This window comes from Tiliqua scincoides, chromosome 3 (assembly GCF_035046505.1).
Source record: "Tiliqua scincoides isolate rTilSci1 chromosome 3, rTilSci1.hap2, whole genome shotgun sequence".
In the NCBI taxonomy this organism is placed as follows: domain Eukaryota; kingdom Metazoa; phylum Chordata; class Lepidosauria; order Squamata; family Scincidae; genus Tiliqua; species Tiliqua scincoides.
In genome coordinates, this window is record NC_089823.1 from 16130796 (window position 1) to 16136073 (window position 5278).

Sequence of the window (5278 nt, forward strand, 5' to 3'; positions counted from 1 at the left end):
CTCCCTCTCTTGAGACCTTTCGGCGAGGCCTGAAGACCTTGTTGTTTAACCAAGCCTTCTGACGTTATGGCCTTTTTAACATCTTTTATATATCTTTTAGTTGCTTTTTTTACAGGCCCGATTCCTCTAAGAACTGCTGTTTTATGCTCATTTATTCTGACTTTTCTGACTACTGTTTTTATGGGTTCTGCTAATGTGTTTTTTAATATGTTTTTATCTGTTTGTGAAATTATGTTTTAATCTGTTTTATATGTGTTAGCCGCCCTGGGTCCCTTTTTGGGAGAAGGGCGGGATAAAAATAAAGTTTTATTATTATTATTATTTTATTATTATTTAAAAAATGAGCTTAAAAGCAGCCAGTTGAAAAGGAATTTCTAGACTGTAGTAATGTCAACACTTTCTGGTTGTGTCCCAGTCTTTTAACGAAAGCTAATCGCCTGTGGCATGCTGGCAAACATCCAACTGCGTGCATCCGGCAAGAGGGCATTTTACTCCATGCTTGCTTCATTTCACCCGAGTCATTCTGGACTTGTCACTTCCAAATGTTGGAATGAACTGGGGTTTGCGTTGTCAAAAGAGCCGGATTGATTGCATGCATTCTAAGTGACAATCTGTGAAATCTTGATCCAAGCCATGAATTCCTGATTTTCAGGTTATATGCAGCTAAGTGGATGACATTGTTAGAACTTCTGCTGGGTCACCTGAAAAAGCTCCTCTTCTTGTTATAGATTGAGCAACTAATATGCTAGAGTGCTGTATTATGTTGGCAACCTTCAGTCTCAAAAGACTATGGTATCGCGCTCTGAATGGTGGTTCTGGAACAGCGTCTAGTGTGGCTGAAAAGGCCAATTCGGGAGTGACAATCCCCTCCACACTGGGAGCAAGTGTAGTGTGTCCCTGGTCTGTCTCCCTGGCTATGGGCCTTCCTTCTTTGCCTCTTAACCTCAGTCTGTTGGCCAAGTGTCTCTTCAAACTGGGAAAGGCCATGCTGCACAGCATGCCTCCAAGCGGGCTGCTCAGAGGCCAGGGTTTCCCACCTGTTGAGGTCCACTCCTAAGGTCTTCAGATCCCTCTTGCAGATGTCTAGGGATATAGAAAATGTTCCTTGTCATTTCTGTGGATATTTCCAGATTTTGATACTCCATGCTCGGGATACTCCTTCATAAGGGTGGGTATGCAGTTTCTGCAAAGCTGTTCTGAATTGTTGCTGAACATTACATGGATGTAATTATTGGTTATTGGCGTAATTGTAAATCATGCTCCCCATTTAAGACTACGTATCTGTGTCAGGTCACACTAGCGTACCAAATGGACTGAACTATGCTATAAAAATCAAACCACCATAATAGATGCATCCACCATTCCTCGTATCACCACCCAGTCCTATTGGGACTGGATGCAGCTACACCACCATTGCATGTGTTGCATCCTACAGGACGGGCAGTCCCGGTGGTCTCCTGCAGGTGAGGAAATGCTCACCACCTGAGGTAAAGCTACACAGTGGACAGGAGGGAGGCAGGAAAGGAATGGAATGGGGCAAGGTATGAGAATGAAGGATGGGATGAGGCAGGAGGGTGGTGTCCCTCGTACATTGCCATGTGGAGTTGGCTGCTTGTGGCAATGGCCAAGCCATACTCTCCAGTGTGGTAGCATTTGCAACAGTTGGAAAGTGTGTAATGCCTCTGGAACAGCCCAAGAGGATTGGGCCGTGTCATTGATGTTTGCAATGTGTAACTCAAGTCTAGGTAAGCTGCTCTGTGCTTACAACAGTATTTCATAGTATTTCTCAAACTTTTGTTCCTTCATGAATCTGGCTGAGATATTCTCACACCTGCTCTAGCAATGATGCTTATCCACAGTGGCTGATGTTTAGTTTTTACAGTGGTAGCAGGACATTATGAATATTCAGTATATCTCTGTAGTATAGCTTAGCCCAGGGATTTTCAACCATTCTCAAACATCAGGACCCAGTTTTAAAAACGACACTGTATCAAGACCCACACAGCTTTAAGAGACTATGGCTGCAATCCTATCCTCACTTTCCTGGGAGTAAGTCCCATTGAACAGAATAGGATTTACTTCTGAGTAGACCTGCTTAGGATTGTGCCCTAAAAAAGGTTTCACTTTACCAGTCACTCAAGCCTCTGTTGTTATCCTTTTTACTATACTGGGGGGGGGGGGACCTTCTGGTGCATTTGTTGAGCTCCACGTTCATTGGATTGGGACCATTCTGGTGGCCTTGCTTTCCCCTTTGCCTGGCATTTATAAGAGCAGAGGCACAGCTGCCTACTCATTAGTAAACGTGCATACAGCTTTGTTCCAGTTTCCATGCAGCTCAATACATGTTCTCTGTCAGTTGGGAAGGGGGACTTCCTTCATGAGTGTTTTTTGGGGCATGCATTCATCAGATCTGGTATGGGTGGAGGTCCCTCATGAGGGTGATGCAATGAACTCTCATACCGGGTGAAACTAACCCTAGTGAAGCCTCTGCTCTCTTGCAGATGTTCAGTACGTTTATCAAGTCGGGGGGATTCTGTAGTTCTAGGAAATATTAAGTGTTTGTTATAAAATTACAGCAAAAATGGATTCTTTGCATGGCATTGAAATGGCACTGTTGGCCATAAAAATCTTAATAATAGACAGCACATCATCATCATAACATGCTTTGAATAAATATTGTGGTCACTGAGGAATTAAGAGAGAGGGGGGGCTGCAAATCAAGTTGACTCTATTTTCTTAATGTTGTTTTAAACATCCTGTATTTTTAGTTTTTTGCTCATTTATAGATAGCATGTTTGTCATCTGAGATATCGGAATTTGGGGCTGAGCTGAATCATCTGCTCCAGAGATCAGGAAATGCTGGGGGCGATGCTTAATCAGGCTTTGGTCTGCATAGTAGCTTGCTCTTTAGCAACTCTTCCAGCGAGTCTGCATGCAACATCATTTATATCAATGGCAGGCGATCTTGTCCAAGCTTCTGGGCAAAGAGGAAGGTCATTGTTCTTGACCTTGGGAAGGACTAATGAGGATCTAAGGGGGAATTAGGGTGACGCTTGAGAAATTTTTCATTCACGCAAGTTTCAGTAAACAGTCTAGTACTGGAACAGTATGAGACAAGAAAACTCTATGGTTGGGAAAGAAAATGAATAAGAAATATAGAGCATATGGAATAAGGAAAAATTCTCAAAGTGAGCCACAACTATGTTCTAGCAGCCATTTTCAAGCAGTGTGCCATGAGTGGTACTTAGATGTGCCACAGGAATTTGGGGGAGGGTAATTTATTAGTAGGGTCTTTGGGGATGTGAACCCTCCACTGGCAGTGTAGTGCACCTTCTCAATTGTGCCCCTCCCCCGCCCCCAAAAGAAAAACTGATGAAAATTTTAGTGCCTTATCAGACTGCCATGGGAGACATGTGCTGGCATCCCTGTGCCGCTGCAGGCCCCAGGGATGAGGTGAGTTACATTGGCCAAACATGGGGGGCCAGGGAGGAGGCAGAAGGGAGGCGTTTCAGAGGGGGGGCAGGCAGTGAACAGGACCGTGGCCAGCGGGCAGGGAGTAGGAGGTTTGGCCAGGATCCAGCGGTTATGCCGGATCCTGACCCTGTTCCCGGGCAGCCCAGGGCAGTCCCAAGTTGCTCGGATTTGTGCCATTTTGTCAGATGGTGAAGAGCTGAGTAGACTCATTTGCTCCGCTGCAGCATGACATGGGATAAGGGGAAAGGTTTCCCCTTGCCACAGGCTGTGCCACTTTTGGACCCAAAACTTGTGCTGGATACAGCGCAGGCCCGCTGGCTTGCCCGTTTCCAGCACAAGCTAGGATTGCACCCTCAAAGGGACTTTATAGCCTGGAAGTGATATATACGTTTTAGAAATAAACAGAAGGAATGTTGTGCGTTTTGAGCTGACGCACCTGGGCAGCTTTCTGCTCAGAAAGACTAATCTACAACCCAGATAACCGCCAGGAGTTGAAATTCACTTGTTTTACTTAGAATCCCTTTTGCAGGAGAACCAACTCAGTTATCCTTAATCCCTTAATTCTGGCCTAATGGGTTTGTGAATGGTAACTGCTAAACTGATTGGAAACAAGACACACAGCAAAGAAACTTGACTGCTGTAACTCCTGGTATAATTATAGGGACCATCCTCAAAGGAGTAAGACACCAGAAACTGCAGTGAACAGCATGAGTAAATTAATACCCAGAGGGATTAACTGCCAAAAGTCTGAAGTAATTGGTAGCAGTGTAATAATTGTGTCGTAGACATTGAAGAGCACACCAGCAAGAAAGAGACAGTACCATGCTCCATTGCCGAGAGGAAGGGTTTGCTAAGAAGGAGCTTCAACGACTGCCCTTTGCTTCTCTGGATGCCAGGTGACCACCCCATAGGTAACAGAAGATCCTTTAAATTTTTTTGACTCCCAGGCAGTTGCGTCTACTTCGCTTTCCTTTCCAGCAGCACTCATTCCAAGTTGGGGAGGCAGGGTTGGACAGTGTGTCCCTTTGAATGCTCTAGGCAGAGTGATCATTGAAGAATAGTTGGGACTCTTGGCTTGTCTTGGCCCTCTGGCAAATCTCCAGCATGGACATTCTTTGCAGCTAGACCTACCCGCTAGCTTTCTCATGAATTTATTTAAAAACAAAATCCTTTTAAAATTACATAGTGGTGTTCCTTTCATTCCTTGTGGTTTAAGCATAATATCATTGGTAATATCAATAACTTTCTTTCTTTCTTTCTTTCTTTCTTTCTTTCTTTCTTTCTTTCTTTCTTTCTTTCTTTCTTTCTTTCTTTCTTTCTTTCTTCACAGTGATTTAGATTGCACTTCCTATGCTATCTCTTTTTTTTTGGGGGGGGGTCATACATTCATGTAGCATATGACTGTTTAAATCTCTGCTTTGGTAGACAAGGATTAAAAAAAGAAAAAGCCCATTGCTAGGCAGTGTTCCATGTTGCTGAACTGATGGAGACAATGAATTTGTTTTGGTTCTAAACGAGTGCAGCAAGGTCCGTATTAATAACAATAATGATCTTTCCAGAGCTTGTGGAGTGATCTTAATTAAATCTGAGAAATTGTGTATGGTTAATTAACTCGATCACGTTCCGAAATTTAATATGCTATAAAAGCACTGCTCACACACATGCATACACAGAGGCTACTGGAGTGCCAGTTTTTAGCAGCGTGAGTCCTGATGCCGTTTCCATAGAGAGCTCAACTTTGCAGGGTGCCTGAAGAAAGATACAGGGGAATAAGGGAAGGCACAAACAAGGCTCTGCCTTGGAG